Source organism: Thalassophryne amazonica, chromosome 3, assembly GCF_902500255.1.
Source record: "Thalassophryne amazonica chromosome 3, fThaAma1.1, whole genome shotgun sequence".
NCBI lineage: Eukaryota > Metazoa > Chordata > Actinopteri > Batrachoidiformes > Batrachoididae > Thalassophryne > Thalassophryne amazonica.
The window spans coordinates 50,756,516-50,775,219 of record NC_047105.1 but is presented as its reverse complement, the minus strand read 5'-3'; the positions used below and the strand labels follow the sequence as shown (position 1 = coordinate 50,775,219).

General features: G+C 42.4%; 1 protein-coding gene across 3 annotated transcripts in view; it reads left to right on the top strand.

Annotated features, from left to right (window-relative positions):
• The first annotated feature begins 16,008 nt into the window (after positions 1-16,008).
• Positions 16,009-18,704, top strand: part of mmel1 (membrane metallo-endopeptidase-like 1) — a 64,560-nt gene continuing 61,864 nt past the window's right edge. For 2 of the 3 annotated variants that reach the window (XM_034166233.1, XM_034166232.1), the window contains exon 1: positions 16,009-16,145. The gene's annotated coding sequence lies outside the window, so the exon portion shown is untranslated. Of the gene's footprint in view, positions 16,146-16,997; positions 17,046-18,704 lie in introns of those variants that run through there. The other variant, XM_034166234.1, reaches the window with a different exon arrangement.

Sequence of the window (18,704 nt, the reverse complement as noted above, 5' to 3'; positions counted from 1 at the left end):
AACGAGAAGGAGAGGCATCACGTTTAACCCTTGAGACATATCTCAAAGCAGACAAAGGCCCTTTAAATAAGGACATTTATGAGACTCTATCAACTGTGGAGAAACAAATGAGCAAAAGACTCACACGTTTGGTGACACGTGGAAAGAGAGGGAGAAAAGTACCCGTCCTACTTCTTTAGCGCATAAAAGAGTCGCTTGACTTCCTGGTTGAAAAAAGGAGCGAAGTTGGCATTCTTGAGGAGAACCCATTTCTGTTTGCAAGGCATGGCACAACAACTAATCTTCGTGGGTGCGACTGCCTAAGAAAATTTGCAGAAGAGAGCAAGGCCAACAACCCAGACCTGCTGAGGTCAACAAAGTTGAGGAAGCATGTTGCTACCTTATGCCAGCTGCTCGACCTCAGCAACCAGGAACTTGAGCAAGTTGCTCGTTTTATGGGGCATGACATCAGAGTCCACTACGAGTATTATCGGCAGACGGATAAAACATTTCAAGTGGCCAAGATTGGCAAACTTCTGTTTGCCATGGAACACGGAGCAAATTCACTGAAAGATAAAAGCCTGCAAACACTGGACTCTGTTATCAGCGGTACGTACATTTATTAAGATTAAATTTAAAAGTCTTACCTCTTGCAATTACATTGACTTTCTGTCCATTCTGTGTTTACGAGGTCTGTCAATAAAGTATAGGTCCTTTTTATTTTTTTCAAAAACTATATGGATTTCATTCATAATGTTTTTACGTCAGACATGCTTGAACCCTCGTGCGCATGCGTGAGTTTTTCCACGCCTGTCGGTGACGTCATTCGCCTGTGAGCACGCCTTGTGGGAGGTGTGGTCCAGCCGCCTCGTCGGAATTCCTTTGTCTGAGAAGTTGCTGAGAGACAGGCGCTTTGTTTGATCAAAATTTTTTCAAAACCTGAGAGGCACATTGAAGTGGACACGGTGAAAAATTCAGCTGGTTTTTGGTGAAAACTTTAACGCTTGATGAGAGATTTTGAAGTGATACTGTCGCTTTAAGGACTTCCCACAGAGTGGGACATCGCGCAGCGGTCCCAGGCGCCGTCGTCAGTCTGTTTCAAGCTGAAAACCTCCACATTTCAGGCTCTATTGATGCAGGACGTCGTGAGAGAACAGAGAAGTTTCAGAAGAAGTCGGTTTCAGCATTTTATCCGGATATTCCACTGTTAAAGGAGATTTTTTTTAATGAAAGACGTGCGAACGGATTACAGCGTCAGCTCGCAGCTGCCGCGACACTCCGCCACTGGAAAAACACCTCCGTGTTGAAAACCATTTGTAAAATCCAGGCGGCTTTTGATGGCTTTCAGTGGAGTGAGTATCTGAGAAATTGTTTAACAGCTAGGCATGTTCCAACTTGTCCTTAAGGCTTCCAACGGAGGTGTCTTTCCAGTGGCGGCGCACGTCCATTCGCACGTCTTTCATTAAAAAAAAAAAAACTCCTTTAACACTGAATAAAATTGGTCCTAGCACAGAACCTTGTGGAACTCCATAATTAACCTTAGTCTGTGAAGAAGATTCCCCATTTACATGAACAAATTGTAATCTATTAGATAAATATGATTCAAACCACCGCAGTGCAGTGCCTTTAATACCTACGGCATGCTCTAATCTCTGTAATAAAATTTTATGGTCAACAGTATCAAAAGCAGCACTGAGGTCTAACAGAACAAGCACAGAGATAAGTCCACTGTCTGAGGCCATAAGAAGATCATTTGTAACCTTCACTAATGCTGTTTCTGTACTATGATGAATTCTAAAACCTGACTGAAACTCTTCAAATAGACCATTCCTCTGCAGATGATCAGTTAGCTGTTTTACAACTACCCTTTCAAGAATTTTTGAGAGAAAAGGAAGGTTGGAGATTGGCCTATAATTAGCTAAGATAGCTGGGTCAAGTGATGGCTTTTTAAGTAATGGTTTAATTACTGCCACCTTAAAAGCCTGTGGTACATAGCCAACTAATAAAGATAGACTGATCATATTTAAGATCGAAGCATTAAATAATGGTAGGGTTTCCTTGAGCAGCCTGGTAGGAATGGGGTCTAATAGACATGTTGATGGTTTGGATGAAGTAACTAATGAAAATAACTCAGACAGAACAATCTGAGAGAAAGAGTCTAACCAAATACCGGCATCACTGAAAGCAGCCAAAGATAACGATACGTCTTTGGGATGGTTATGAGTAATTTTTTCTCTAATAGTTAAAATTTTATTAGCAAAGAAAGTCATGAAGTCATTACTAGTTAAAGTTAAAGGAATACTCGGCTCAATAGAGCTCTGACTCTTTGTCAGCCTGGCTACAGTGCTGAAAAGAAACCTGGGGTTGTTCTTATTTTCTTCAATTAGTGATGAGTAGTAAGATGTCCTAGCTTTACGGAGGGCTTTTTTAATATAGCAACAGACTCTTTTCCCAGGCTAAGTGAAGATCTTCTAAATTAGTGAGACGCCATTTCCTCTCCAACTTACGGGTTATCTGCTTTAAGCTGCGAGTTTGTGAGTTATACCACGGAGTCAGGCACTTCTGATTTAAAGCTCTCTTTTTCAGAGGAGCTACAGCATCCAAAGTTGTCTTCAATGAGGATGTAAAACTACTGACGAGATACTCTATCTCACTTACAGAGTTTAGGTAGCTACTCTGCACTGTGTTGGTATATGGCATTAGAGAACATAAAGAAGGAATCATATCCTTAAACCTAGTTACAGCACTTTCTGAAAGACTTCTAGTGTAATGAAACTTATTCCCCACTGCTGGGTAGTCCATCAGAGTAAATGTAAATGTTATTAAGAAATGATCAGACAGAAGGGAGTTTTCAGGGAATACTGTTAAGTCTTCAATTTCCATACCATAAGTCAGAACAAGATCTAAGATATGATTAAAGTGGTGGGTGGACTCATTTACATTTTGAGCAAAGCCAATTGAGTCTAATAATAGATTAAATGCAGTGTTGAGGCTGTCATTCTCAGCATCTGTGTGGATGTTAAAATCGCCCACTATAATTATCTTATCTGAGCTAAGCACTAAGTCAGACAAAAGGTCTGAAAATTCACAGAGAAACTCACAGTAACGACCAGGAGGACGATAGATAACAACAAATAAAACTGTTTTTTGGGACTTCCAGTTTGGATGGACAAGACAGAGTCAAGCTTTCAAATGAATTAAAGCTCTGTCTGGGTTTTTGATTAATTAATAAGCTGGAATGGAAGATTGCTGCTAATCCTCCGCCTCGGCCCGTGCTACGAGCGTTCTGGCAGTTAGTGTGACTCGGGGGTGTTGACTCATTTAAACTAACATATTCATCCTGCTGTAACCAGGTTTCTGTAAGGCAGAATAAATTAATATGTTGATCAATTATTATATCATTTACTAACAGGGACTTAGAAGAGAGAGACCTAATGTTTAATAGACCACATTTAACTGTTTTAGTCTGTGGTGCAGTTGAAGGTGCTATATTATTTTTTCTTTTTGAATTTTTATGCTTAAATAGATTTTTGCTGGTTATTGGTGGTCTGGGAGCAGGCACCGTCTCTACGGGGATGGGGTAATGAGGGGATGGCAGGGGGAGAGAAGCTGCAGAGAGGTGTGTAAGACTACAACTCTGCTTCCTGGTCCCAACCCTGGATAGTCACGGTTTGGAGGATTTAAGAAAATTGGCCAGATTTCTAGAAATGAGAGCTTCTCCATCCAAAGTGGGATGGATGCCGTCTCTCCTAACAAGACCAGGTTTTCCCCAGAAGCTTTGCCAATTATCTATGAAGCCCACCTCATTTTTTGGACACCACTCAGACAGCCAGCAATTCAAGGAGAACATGCGGCTAAACATGTCACTCCTGGTCCGATTGGGGAGGGGCCCAGAGAAAACTACAGAGTCTGACATTGTTTTTGCAAAGTTACACACCGATTCAATGTTAATTTCAGTGACCTCCGATTGGCGTAACCGGGTGTCATTACTGCCGATGTGAATTACAGTCTTACCAAATTTACGCTTAGCCTTAGCCAGCAGTTTCAAATTTCCTTCAATGTCGCCTGCTCTGGCCCCCGGAAGACAATTGTCTATGGTTGCTGGTGTCGCTAACTTCACATTTCTCAAAACAGAGTCGCCAATAACCAGAGTTTGATCCTCGGCGGGTGTGTCGCCGAGTGGGGAAAAACAGTTAGAAATGTGAACGGGTTGGCGGTGTACACAGGGCTTCTGTTTAGGGCTACGCTTCCTCCTCACAGTCACCCAGTCGGCCTGCTTTCCCGGCTGCTCGGGATCTGCCAGAGGGAAACTAACGGCAGCTAAGCTACCTTGGTCCGCACCGACTATAGGGGCCTGGCTAGCTGTAGAATTTTCCACGGTGCGGAGCCGAGTCTCCAATTTGCCCAGCCTGGCCTCCAAAGCTACGAATAAGCTACACTTATTACAAGTACCATTACTGCTAAAGGAGGCCGAGGAATAACTAAACATTTCACACCCAGAGCAGAAAAGTGCGGGAGAGACAGGAGAAGCCGCCATGCTAAACCGGCTAAGAGCTAGTAGATGCGCTAAGCTAGCGGATTCCTAAAAACACACAAAGTGAGTAATTTGTAAATAATTTAGAGGTGATTCAGCAGAGGGAGTGCTTTAGTTAAGGCACGTGAAGATTACACTGTGAAGCAAATCGTTATCTAGGTAACTTGATCAATCTAACTGCGCAGATTAAACAGCTAACAGATACAGCAAAACACCGCTGTGCTCCGGAACAGGAAGTGATACAATACCGCAGTGAGAGCCAACCACCAAAAATGCCAACGTTGTGACCATCTTTCAAAAGGGAGATCGTGGAGTATGTGGAAACTACAGGGGGATATCTCTTCTCACAACAGCAGGAAAGGTCTTTTCCAGGATTCTGCTTCAATGTCTCACTGTGCTAGCTGAGAACATCCTCCCTGAGTCTCAAAGCAGATTCCTCGCTAATCGAGGTACAAATGACATGATCTTCATGACCCGTCAGCTCATGGAAAAGAGCAGAGCGCAACAATGCCCACTTTTCTTTATCTTCTTCGACCTTGAGAAAGCCTTCGATACAGTCTCCAGGGATATTCTTTGGACAGTTCTGTCCAGGATTGGCTGTCCTGATCATTTCGTTCAACTGGTTCGATCTTTTCATGAAAACATGGAAGGCTGTGTCTGTTTCAACGGAAGTCTCTCTGACCCATTTCCCCATCAACTGTGGTGTCAAACAGGGCTGTGTCCTTGCACTGACACTTTTCTCAATCTATCTCGCTGCTCTCCTCCAAAGAATTGACTCATCAACCCATGAGAAAGTCTCGATCCGATACAGATTTGATGGCAGCTTGTTCAAACTCCAGCACTTCAAGTCCAAGAACAAAACCTCTGTCTCATCGATCGTTGAACTTCAGTATGCTGATGACAACAACGCTGTGGCACCATCTTGTGAGTCGCTCCAAATTGCCTGTGATCATTTCATCCAGGCATATGAAGATTTAGGTTTTTCCGTGAACTGCAAGAAAACAAAGGTTCTGTCGCTTTGCTCACCATAGGAGAATCAAGCACATCTCCAAATTACCATCCACAACGAGGTGGTGGAACAATTATCAACCTTCCCGTACCTTGGCAGTGTCATGGATCAAACCTGCAGTCTTGACCCTGAACTCGATAATCGGCTTGGGTTGCTCATGCTGCCTACGAAAGCCAATCGCATATTCCTGGATTGTGATATCAAAACCTCAACCAAAGTCCTGGTTTATTGCGCTGTTGTTCTCCTGTCTCTTCTTTATGGCTGTGAAAGCTGGACACTGTACAAATATCAAATTCAAAAGCTTGAGTGATTCCATCAGCAGAAGCTCAGGAGGATCCTGAACATCTCATGGAAAGAGAGGATTCCAAACACGGCTGTGCTCGAAAGAGCTGACCACCCCTCCATTGAAACAACAATCAATCGACATCAACTTCGTTGGCTTGGACACATCCAGTGTATGGACCAAACCAGACTTCCAAAGAGAGTTCTCTATTCAGAGGTGACTGCGGGACATCGAAAAGGAGGTGGTCCAAAGAAACGATTCAAAGATAAGATCAAACGCACCCTTCAAGACTTTAAGATCAATCTGGATGCGTGGGAGGATCTCGCTCTGAATAAGAGCACCTGGAGATCTGCCTGCATGATTGGTGCCAAGACCATTGAAGGGGAGCGACACCAACAGGCTGATGAAAAACGACGCTTGAAAAAGCTCCAAATTGCTCAACAAGAAGCCGGCACTGCACCCCCTCCAACTATCCCTTGCCCTTCCTGTCCTCGTCTCTTCTACTCACATCTCGGTCTATTCTCTCACACCAAATGGAAACACCCGATTCCTGGAACTATCTTCGATTATCGAGTGATGCCAACAACGACGCTGTGGTGACCCCGAGTGAAAACAAGGTAGCCGCTGAAGGGGCTTACTGTGACATGTACATAGCACAGATAATGTTTTTTTTTTTGTAACATATATTGAAACTGTATTGAAAGCATTGTTTGTAACAATAAAAAAATTAATAAATAAACAACTAAAAGTGTCTTATTACCATCCTACTTTATTTTCCTTCATGCAGTGTTCTTTTGTTGCCTGTAAGACACAATACACATGAAGAGATTGCTATATTTTTAAGAGATTCAGATATTTGGGGCAGAGCAGAACCTTCTTTGCAACAAATTCATCCACTAATGTTGGAACCATATGTGAAAAGTCCAAATTCTGGATGTATTTCATATGTATGTCTGTAAATAATTTGTCAAAATGAAACATCCAACTGCATGCTGCAGTTGCTGTCCAGATAACCAGCTGCAGGCACATCAGTGTCAACTGCACATGGAGGGATGTAAAAATACAGCTTAGGGTTTATTTTAATGAAGGCTCACATGTATTAAAGTAGCTAAAAATGCTACTGTATGTTATCTTAGGCCATTTCTTCATGTCGTCCGCCCACCTCTCTATATTTGTAGACAGCAGAATTGTAATGTTGTGTAGTTTGCACTGTGACAGCTGCTGTTTACGTCTATAAAGGCCCACTGACACTTGCACGACCTTGATGCACGCATTTGCACACCCTGTGTCGTGCAAGAGAGTAAACCCGTCTTTAACAGGTGCAGACTGAACGCGAGAGGGTCGTCGGCACGTTAAATTGCGCAAAGAGAATTTTGAAATCTTCAAAACATCTTTTACGCATAAATGTTGTGCAACAATCTGCTCGCCAACACTACGTGCAGCTCGTCAAGTGGAGTAAAGAAGAAGTGAACAGAGTGAGTGGTTGCATCAGCGCACCGCATCAGAGTGCAGCTGGTCTGATCGATTATAATGAGATATTAAATCTATCATAAACATACTTTTACAGCTGCACACAAGAAGGAAAGAACATGCAACTGTTTTTACCAAGCAATGAGAATGTAAACATGACAATTACCTTTTTAGATGGCTCCACGGCTGCTGCTGGAGTAGTCCTCTGTGATTCAGGAAGTGATTAGAGCAATTTTCAGCAACCAACTTGCACAGAAAATGATTAATCTGCTATGAAATAATTATTTTATATACACAGCATCCAGCGCTCAACGCATAGCAGTCAGTGGAACAAAGCACGGCATCCAGCTGGGAACACAGCAGGTGGGATCATCACAACGACATGCGTGCAAATGCGTGCATCAAAGTCGTGCAAGTGTCATGCAAGTGTCAGGGGGCTTTAACCCTCGGAGAAAGTGGATTAGCGCGAACTCTTAACATGTAAACAAATGCCAGTTCCGGTTTTTACCGGAAGTCTCACCCATAATTCACACAAAGCCTCATGGGGGCTCAGAATAAGGTGGATAGATAGATTCCTTCTCTGTGACAACTGCAAGTGTGAGAAGGTGAATTTATTTCTAAATTCTTAGTTTAAGATGTTTTAAGCCATAAGGTTCTGTAAATTCCGCTGGTCTAGTTGCTTTGAGTGACAGTGGCTGAGTCCAGCGACTCAGCCTCTCATATGCCATCTGACCGTAACTTAGATTCCACTGGCTACTGCGGAGGCCCTGTCTGTCATTTTTTTTTTTTTTTTACAAAGACCTGGAATGATATATCGTGTGTGGTGAAACATCTTAATCGACCATCTAAGTTGTCTCTGCTGCAATATCCTCGCTGAATGAAACTCTCGTATTATTTAATGTTGTATGCTAATGCTGCTAGCAATTTTTAGCAGCTGTCAGTAGTTTGATCCATTAAGCCCCATTAATGCATGACTACTGATAAAACCAGTGGCTCATAACGTTTAATGTCTACACCAAAGCAAATCGTTATGAATACCACCGCGCAGTCCACACAAATATTATTTAAATAAACACCTAAACCAAGACTAGCCTGTTAGCTTACCTAGTCTGACTCAAAGAGAGGGCATGGTCAGGCTTCTTTCATCACACACTGAGCCACCTATGCTCCACCCCTTCATGCATTAATGATTTAATACTGCTGCTACTGTCATCATGGTGACATCCAGACATGGGCTTCACATCAGCTGTTTTGGGTATCTATAGAAATCGTTCCAGTTCTTAAGAAGAACCGGTCCAGTAACCTGAATGACTTCCGACCTGTGGCCCTCACTTCACACCTGATGAAGACATTGGAGCAGCTCTTCCTCATGCGACTTCCTCAAACCCCAGATGCAACACACTCAGGACTGTCTGCAGTTTGCATATCGGGCAGGTGTTGGTGTGGAGGATACCATCCTCTACCTGCTACACTGAGTCCACTCGCACCTGGATAAGGGAAACGGCACAGTCAGGATTCTCTTCCTGGACTTCTCGAGTGCCTTCAACACCATCCAGCCCCTTGGGCTCCAGGACAAACTGAACAGGATGCAAGTGGACCCCTGCCTGGTCACTTGGATCTCCAGCTACCTCACCAACAGGCAGTGTATGTCAGGGTGAGGGACACCACGTCTGACACTCTGATCAGCAGCACTGGAACATACCAGGGTACAGTGCTGGCCTCTATTCTCTTCACCCTGTATAACCCTGACTTCTGCTACAACTCTGAGCTGTGTCACATCCAGAAGTTCGCAGATGACACAGCCATTGTTGGATGATAGAGAGGAGGAGTACAGGAGCCTAGTGAAGGACTCTGCTGCCTGGTGTCACACAAACCATCTACAGCTCAACACAGTTGGAAGACAAAGGAGCTGGTCATTGACTTTGGCAAGTCCAGGCCAAGTCCATGACCAGTTCTGATCGAGGGAGCTGAAGTGGAGGTTGTGGATTCCTACAATTAACTTGGGCTGTGGCTAGACAGTAAACTGGACCAGACAACCCACACCAATCAACTGTCCAGGAATGGGACAGAGCACGCTGTACTTTCTGAGAAGGTTGCAGTCGTTTAACATCTGCAGAAAACTGTGGATGTTCTACCAGTCCATAGTAGCCAGCATCCTCTTATACACCATGGTGTGCTGGGGGGCAGCACATCCAAGGAGGACACGTCCAGGCTGGACAAACTGATCAGGCAGGCTGGCTCCATGGCTGGCATGAAGCTGGACTCTCTGGTGACTGTGGCAGGGAATAGAACACTGGACAAACAGCTGGACATTTTGGACAATGCCAGTCACCCTCTGCACACCGTCATCAGCAACCAGAGGAGGTTGGTCCTGGAGCAGTCTGTGGCTGACTCGCACATCAGGCGGAAATAAGAAGCAAAAGAGGTTCCGCCACGCTATGAGAAAGAAAACTTGAATTAGAGGTCTCACAGAGGCAGAGTCATGCTGTCAGGAAGAAGCCTCAGGATGTAGACATACAACATATTTTACTTCCGCCTTTAACTTTCTGGTAGTACATCTCAAAAAATAGAATATTGTAAAAAAGTTCAATATTCTTGTCAGTTATTTAATTCACTCATTCATTCATTTTCTATACCTCCTTATTCCCATGTCATGGGGGAACTGACGGCTATCCCAGTGATAATTAGTTGGTTGAAGTCCAGTGTGGTGTTTCCACAGTCATTGATGATTTGAGGTACCATGTCCTCTGCTGATGTTGTTCCACTGTCTTATCAAGTAAGTCGGTGCAGCCGTCTACCACTCTGCACATCATCAGCCACCACAGGAGTCTCTTCAGCCACAGACTGCTCCTCCCCAAGTGCAGGACCAACAGACTGAAAATATCCTTTGTCCCTCAGGCCATCAGAATGTACAACTCCTCACTCAGGAGGAGGAGGAGTAACAGGAAGACAGAGGACGGGAATGAGAGGAACAGCAGTAGCCAGTAAACAAGTATTGATCAGTATGTCTGGTATTTATATTTGTGTATTTATATTTGCAAACTGTTTTTTTTTTTTTTTTTTTTTACTTTCACTTTTGATACTCTGTGTGCTTCTCACCCTGTGCTGGTAGACAATGCTGCTGGAACCTTAATTTCCCTGAGGGAGTCTTCCCAAGTGATCAATAAAGTTCTATCTAATCTAATCAAATGTAATCTAAAACCTATGGGTGATGTCATGCAGGTTTTGTCCAGTATAGTACAGTCTATGATAAAGGCACAAAAGCCACAACATTTAACACAGGAACTAATTTACAGGGAGGAAAAAATATCAAGCAAGCAGCAAGCTTTTAAAATCTCACCAAAAGATAAAATCCTCACTGATGTAGCCTCACAAAGGAACACGGTATTCTTTAGTTCAGGTTTTACATAACCAGTGGAATAAACATTAATCTTTGATTCAAATTACACAGACATCGTATTTTAAAGTATGAGGCCTTTTGGCCCGAGTATGTAACTATACTGCTGCACAAATAACAACCTTCTGCCCTCTTTTTATTCTGAGTTTTCAGCCGCATTACCTGCTACAGGCTTTTTAAAAAGTTCGACAGCCTTTTTGTATGACGTGTGTTCAGTAGTATTCATCAGCAAAGGCCTAATTAAAAAGCTTTCAACCTTGTCTTTCAGAACCGCTAGTCACTGAGATGGTGCGTTTCTGTGTGAGGACAAATAGGCCAACTTACAGGAAAGGCTGCCTGATTTTGAGGTTCAAAACAACATATTTACCTGTCAGGAGAAGGATGGAGATTATGTGTTCACCGCTCTGTTTGTGGATGGTAAAACTCCAAAAAGTGGGCTGAAATTGTCAAGCGTAATGTGCTTCCAATCCAAGGATGCAGGCTTGTTCTGTGTCTCCAGTGTTAAAAAGAAGTCACCAGGATTCAGAGACTTTGCTGTTGTACTTTGACTTTATGGATCAATTTGTCTGTGGATATTAGAAAGCTCACTTCCAATCAGTCTGTTCAGGCTGATCTTATATTTATTTTCTGCTGTTTGTGATTAGTTTTATTTTATTTTAATTATATCTGCTGTATTTAAGACTTAAATGCACCTGACATTTAATTTGAATCCTTCTTATGGATGCAAAAAGTTTGTTTTATTGTTGAGTTTTGATGTTTTATTATGTTGGACGTTTTGTAAATTTATGTCTTAAAGTGCTAGATCACACAGAAAGCATGTCCATGGCATTTAGAGGCGTGTGTAAAACGCCTCTACATAAACACATCACATAATGCCACATGGTTGCTGGCACTCACCAGGGTATGGCCAGTATTCTGGTCATATTCAAAACACTCACCTCCACTCATCATGCAGTCTCCTCTGACATGCTGCAAACTCACCGCTCACACCATCTGTGAGAAAGGGGTTTTAGGATTATGTTTATGTCGACATGATTATGTCGCAGGGTCTGTAATCTGATGGTAAGATATGTCAGTGTTGCTGGACAGTCTGTTATTTTCCAGTACAAGAACTTATCATTTTCCGAATCAGTCCTTTTCTAAACTCTCTTGTGGGCCAAATCTGACCTTGACATTAAATAAATGGACTGCATTTATATCACGCTTTTCCATCTCCATCCGAAGCTCAAAGCGCTTTACAATGATGCCTCACATTCACCCATTCACACTGATGTCAGGGTGCTGCCATGCAAGAAGCTCACTACACACCAAGAGCAACTTGGGGATTAAGGACCTTGCCCAAGGGTCTGTGGCGATTGTCCGGGCAGACTGGGGTTTGAACCAAGGATCCTCTGGTCTGAAGCCCAACGCTTGACCACTAGACCATGACCTCCTCACAAACATTAAACAGACATTAAATTTTAAAACCTGTCACTGGGCTACCGAAATTTTGCGGCGGTTCGCAAACTCGCCACGTGAGTCACAGGGTGGTGCTCTTGTGTCGCTTCAATTGTGAACATGACAAAAAAATCTGTATTTTCTCTCTAAAGAGTCAGAGTCGTCACAGCTGTCTCAAACCCTTCTCAGTTAAATTTCTGTAAGTCAGACAGTGCGCAATGTGTGAGACAACTTGTGAGGGGTTGGTGACACTTTTCCTTTTATGTGATTGAAGAGGAACTGTGCTTCTGGAAGCGGTGCAATTATTGCCAAGCATGTCCAGCAGCTTCCAGCCAAGCAGCTCTGCTGCTGGCCCGGCTCCAGCCTGGCATACAGGCAGGGGCAGCAGGCTGGACGAGCCCTGTGCCGAGGAAGATGGGGAGGCGTGGGACCCAGATTTATTCTTCATCTTTTTTTTTTTTCTTTTTTTTTTTGAGTACCACAATGTAAATAGGTTTGATGCATACTGGTCATTACCGGAAGGAGAGTTATTGAGTTATAGCATTACTGTCTAGCGGGTACAATAATGACGAGATGCAGCCGACTGTCACTCCGCTGGACATCATTCTATATATTGGTGAGTGCACTGCCACCAAATGAAACATCCAGACTTTTCTACCCTTGTTTCCTTCTCCTCCATGGAGCCATGCTAGACTTTTTAATAAATCAATTTAAATCAAATAATTAAATGAAATTATTTATTTTTTTAGTTTATTTTATTATTTCCTACAGTTTAAGGTATTTCCACAGCCTCTTTTCACATAATGGAAGCATAACAGCAGCCCTTCTGAGCACTTGGTTTGCAAACATATCATTTCAGTGTGATTCCAAGTGAACACTATCACTAATTTGCATGTTTTGTCGCAAATTTGTCGCAATCCAACTACTCGCCAACAGTCACAGCCCAGTGAGCTATTACCCTGAGTTTGCTCACATACAGATACATGGATGAAAACACAATTTCCATTTGCTGTTGGTCTTAATAACAAAAATAAAAGTCGTGAAATTGTTAAGGGTACTCAATCATTACAAATGCTTTTCAGTCATTGTCATACATGATGTAGCTTGACCACATGAGCAGGATAAGTGTAAAAAAAAAAAAGTTTTTCAGTGTTTTGTTAAAATTGGAAATTTATTACTATAAAGGAAAGCTGATGTGTTTAGTATGCTTGAAAACAGTGTCAACCATGAAGGATTTCAGTTTAACTTTCCACTGTGCTAAAATTTGATGCCATTAAAAAACAGTGGTATGACATCAAAATTTGGTTAATATTACATGTGAGTTGTAACTACAGCTGTCTGTAATTTTCAATCATTTATCCAACATCCACTAAACATCCAGCAGATAGTAGACAAATCTATGGAATAATGCACATGCAAAACAACATTGCTGTTTCGATGGATCTGGTGCATTAAAGTTCACCAGATGCAAAAGGGTTTGTCCTCATTGTATGTTCTTTTGATTTGATGAGTTACAAGATGATATTTTACAAGTTTTTCTTTTATAAATATAATGCGCTTTACACACTGAAACAAATGTTTGAAGAACTGAGCTGTGCTTATATATAAAATATACACAACAAAGAACTAATTTGCTCTGTCAAATAAATCCATGAATAAATTATTAACTCAGTTGCAACCCTTGACTTCCCACCGTGCTGTACTTCATCAGTCAGCTGGTAGCCTCCTCACATAGCAACACTTGGGTGAGATTCCTCTCAGTGTTGTATGTCGGCAAGACACAGTAAGTTGTCTCAAATACAAGTTTAATTTTAGGTGTGCTCAAGGTTGCATTTCAATCAACGTGTTTTTTTAGCGTAGTCTCTCCACATGAGCTTCAGCAGCAGCAGCAGCATATAGGCCAATGGTGTGCAGCAGCCAACCCGTGTGGCTCCCACTCTGTTTATTTTCAGCTAATTAGTGTGGTTAATCAGGCTGATAATGAGGCTCAGCACCACGCCGTTTCACTGTGACACTGAGCCAGAGATCATGTCCCCACCCAGGACACTGTGACCATCCACGTCCTCGAGGTTGCCTTTCTGTGCACAGAAGAACAGGCATGGTGAGTCCAACAACCTTGGTTCTAACATAGGCAGCTCTGGAATAGAATAACTGTTTATTGAGATGTGCATCTGGGCATACAATGAAATTTGAGATATCATTTTCCCCTCCAGGACAAGAAAAAGACACTTCTAGTATAGAATAAATAAAATAAACTAAAATAAGAAATATGTTGTTTTGAAACACAAGGTTCGGTCAGATCGGCACACAGAAATGATCACACAGACTGCATTTTGCTAGAATAAAAAGGCGTATATTTATTCCCCACAAAAGCAGTTACATCAAACACAAGTGGTTGCAGCGCATGAAATATCTCTTCTTCTCTTACCGTGATGCCTTTAAGGTGGAGAGCCAACACCTTCAGTAAAGTGCGCTTGTCAACCGGCTGGGCGTTCGTACGTTAACCCGCAGCAGACTCTATCGGAGCATGGCTCTGCCTCCTCTTTTCTAGTGTGTGCGCAAAGGGAGGGTGAGTGGCCATTTCAAACTCCCTGGCGCACATAATGGCAGAGCCATGCTCCGATAGAGTCTGCTGCGGGTTAACGTACGAACGCCCAGCCGGTTGACAAGCGCACTTTACCGAAGGTGTTGGCTCTCCACCTTAAAGGCGTCACGGTAAGAGAAGAAGAGATATTTCATGCGCTGCAACCACTTGTGTTTGATGTAACTGCTTTTGTGGGGAATAAATATACGCCTTTTTATTCTAGCAAAATGCAGTCTGTGTGATCATTTCTGTGTGCCGATCTGACCGAACCTTGTGTTTCAAAACATATGTAAATACATAAACCATGTCAGTGGAATAAGTATAAAATGGTATAAATCTGTGGGAGTGTGTTCCAAATTTGCAATAAGAATAAGAAAGAACTTAATACCGAAGGAAATTATTTCAATGTGTCTTGTCCAAAAAAACCCCAAAAAACAAAAAAATCTTTCCTTTAAAATGTATACTTGCAGATTTATTTCCTGGAAATTCTGTTGCACCACAAAATCTCACCAATAAAACACCTCTGGAGCCACCAAACATTTCCAGTTGCCCCCCTCCCAAACATATAACTGGTCTCGAATAGTAGCCACCTTAATCAGACAGCTGATCCGTCCCCATCTCTTGAAAGTATCTGCTGCAGCCAGGTGAAGTGTGGGCATCCCCTGGGACAATAAACACGAGCAAAGCTGCCACCATGGTGACGCCAAGATATGGGCTTCATATTGACTCCTACAGGTCTCTGTGGGTGATGTCACGCAGGGTTTGTCCAGTATATGACTAGACTTAGTACCAAAGACAACCAGTCGTCCACCTGAAGTCACTGATTAGTGTCCAAATCTCAACTGTACAGTAAGACAGGAAGCACTAGGACCCTAAAGAGTTGGACCTTTGTCCTGCTCCAGAGGTAATGGTATTGCCAAACATGTCTGTTTAGTGATGTCATATCACCATAAGCTCTTCCCAGGCATCTCTCCACCTTAAAAGGCTGAGGACCCAGAGTCATGAATGTCACTGCTGAGATGAGTGAATGTTTTGTTTTTTCTTTTCTGAAGCGGATTCTCTTGCCAATGCTTTCCAGTGAGAAAAAAAATGAAGTTCCCTGTTGACCCTCAGAGCTCACCACCCACAAGACGTGTGCACATCCACGATGTTTTTCTAATCCAAAACATTCCAATGCTTCCACATCCCATCTGCCCCCGTCTCTCTCCTTCCCTTCACTCACACACACACACACACACACTCATTCTCTCGCTCTCTCCTTCTTTGCCTCACACTCTCTCACCTCCCTGAGCTGCACTGAACTGGATAAACGTCTCCTTTCAACTGGCGGCACAGACTCATTTCTTCACACACCAGCTCTGAGTGGAAGCTCAGCAGGGGTGTTCGAGATATTAGCCTTGTTGTTAGGGGGGGACACACGGCTGAGGGACGTCTACCATCCACAGAGAAAAGGTAAGCTTCTGCCTCCTTAGATTAGATTCCGGCATGCTGGCAAGGACTCTATCACAGTGAAGGTGATAAAGTAGGCTGAAAAGTTAGTCGCCGGGAATTGTGGCCTTTCGGTATCATTGGTGTCAGCATGTCATGAGACGCACTTCGAGCAACATTTTTAACATTACCAGTAATTAAGAAAAAAATTAAAATGCAGAAATGTGGATTTTTTTCCATGTGGCCTGATGTTTGAAAATTCTTGTCTTCATTCAGCCAACAGTACACATCTAAGGGATCTTAACTCCTGTCCAGATTACTCTTGATTTCAGTGGGATCTCTGGCACAGTGAACCTCCGACCTAAAGGAATATCACATTTCAATACATTATCTATTAGAAGATTGACCAAAAAAAAATTACTTTGATCAAATACTTCCAACAATAAGTGCATGTCTACTAAATATGGGGAACTAACTGTTTAGTCATTAGGCATGCTGGTAAAGGATGGCAATGGGTAAAATAATTCATTTTACTCAGCAGGTTGTCTTGGCTCTTGTTATGTTAAAACAAACAGCACATTTTCCAAAATTGACCAAACAATAAAAATGTTCCTATCAGAGGATTGCATAAAATCACAACCATATAGTAGCTGGTTGGACAAAATCACAGATGATATAATTCACTTGACGTCCACTGGACTTTAAAAGTCCTGGATGATGTTTCGTTGACGCTGATGTCACTGAATGTGGACGACACTGTATGTAACCAACATGATGAAATGTCCAGCAAATGTTTATGTTTGTGGTGAGTTTGTTGCAGGCATCTTATTAGAGAGATGAAGCTAGATGTTAATGATAACTGTGATTTTTTTTGTCAAAGGACACATGCAGCTGGTGCCGTGGGCCAACTGAGGCATTTAGCAGGTATTGGAGCAAGAACAGTATTATTTCTGTCCATATGATTAAAGGCTGAATATCACATCTAACATATAATAATCATGATTAAAGCTTTGCTTTGGGTGACAAGAGTTGCATTTTCTTGAGCTTGTGCATGATACTTCTTTTTTAAATTGCAGAATGATAGTATGACACTGTTAATGCTGCATACAGACTAAAATTATTTCTGATATTCACTGCAAAACCAAACGTCAAACACAGTATAGCAAAATTTATACAATATTTGCATTACTGTAATCTTGTGTTAATGAATAAATGTGATTTTGGGTGTTTTTTATGTCAGTGAAAGACCATATTAGACAATTTTGTCGATTAGATGATTATTATTGTTGTTGTCATTATTACTAAACGTTTTTTCGATAGTTTTCAGATTGGCTGCATGGTGGCTTAGTGGTTAGCACCGTTGACTCACAGCAAGAAGGTCACGGGATCGATTCCCACCTATGTCCTTTCTGTGTGGAGTTTGCATGTTCTCCACGTTTGCGTGGGTTCCCTCCGGATGTTCCAGCTTCCTACCACATCCAAAGGCATGCAGGCTAGATGGACTGGTCCATAGGTGTGCGTGCAGATGTGAATGTATTTCTTTTCTGTACGTTGCCCTGTGACAGACTGGTGTCCTGTCCAGTGCGTACCCCACCTCACACGCAGTGACTGCTCGGATAGGCTTCAGCCCCCCTGTGACCCTTAGTTGGAGTATGCGTTTGAAGATGAGCGAGTGAGAATTTTCAGATGAATAAAAACAGACTGATTTGTAGATTTATAGTCCTGTGCTTGACAATAATAATAATAATAATAATAATGAAGGGATCATAATGATCTTGTAAAACAATGTAACTGTAGAATATGTTCATTACTTTAGCAGCATTATTGTTTTGTGATATTGTGCAATTGTTTGTTAAAATGTGATTGTTGTGCAAGATGTGAGCAACAATTTAAAAAATGTCACTACACAGCATTTAAATACATTTGTTTGTCAGTGTGTAATGACATTTCTACATTAAACACAGCCACGCACAGGTATCTCTAGATTGACCTTGAGTGTAGATTGACAGTGACAGGGGCAGGACTGTGAATTTGGAAACCCTTGGCTCTGACCCCGGCACAGAAGCGAAAGATGTGTGATTTATAGTCATCAATCCCGTGGAAGAAGGAGGGTTCTTTGGTAGCTGCATCTGTGACTGAGCAGCCCTATTTATGAGGTCTGTCAATAAAGTATCACCTCAAAATCTCTCATCAGCCGTTAAAATTTTCACCGAAAACCAGCTGAATTTTTCGAACCGTGTCCACTTCGATGTGCCTCACAGGTTTTGAAAAAAATTTTGATCAAACAAAGCGCCAGTCTCTCAACTTCTCAGACAAAGGAATTCTGACGAGGGGCTGGACGACTCCTCCCACAAGGCATGCTCACAGGCGAATGACGTCACCGACAGGCGTGGAAAAACTCACGCATGCGCATGAGGGTTCAAGCATGTCTGACGTAAAAACATATGAATGAAATCCATATAGTTTTTGAAAAAAATAAAAATACCTATACTTTATTGACAGACCTCGTATGATCCACTCTGTTCACCCTGAACAGGGTGGTACCCAGAAAAGGTGCCCTAAACACAGTCTGTTTCACCTTAA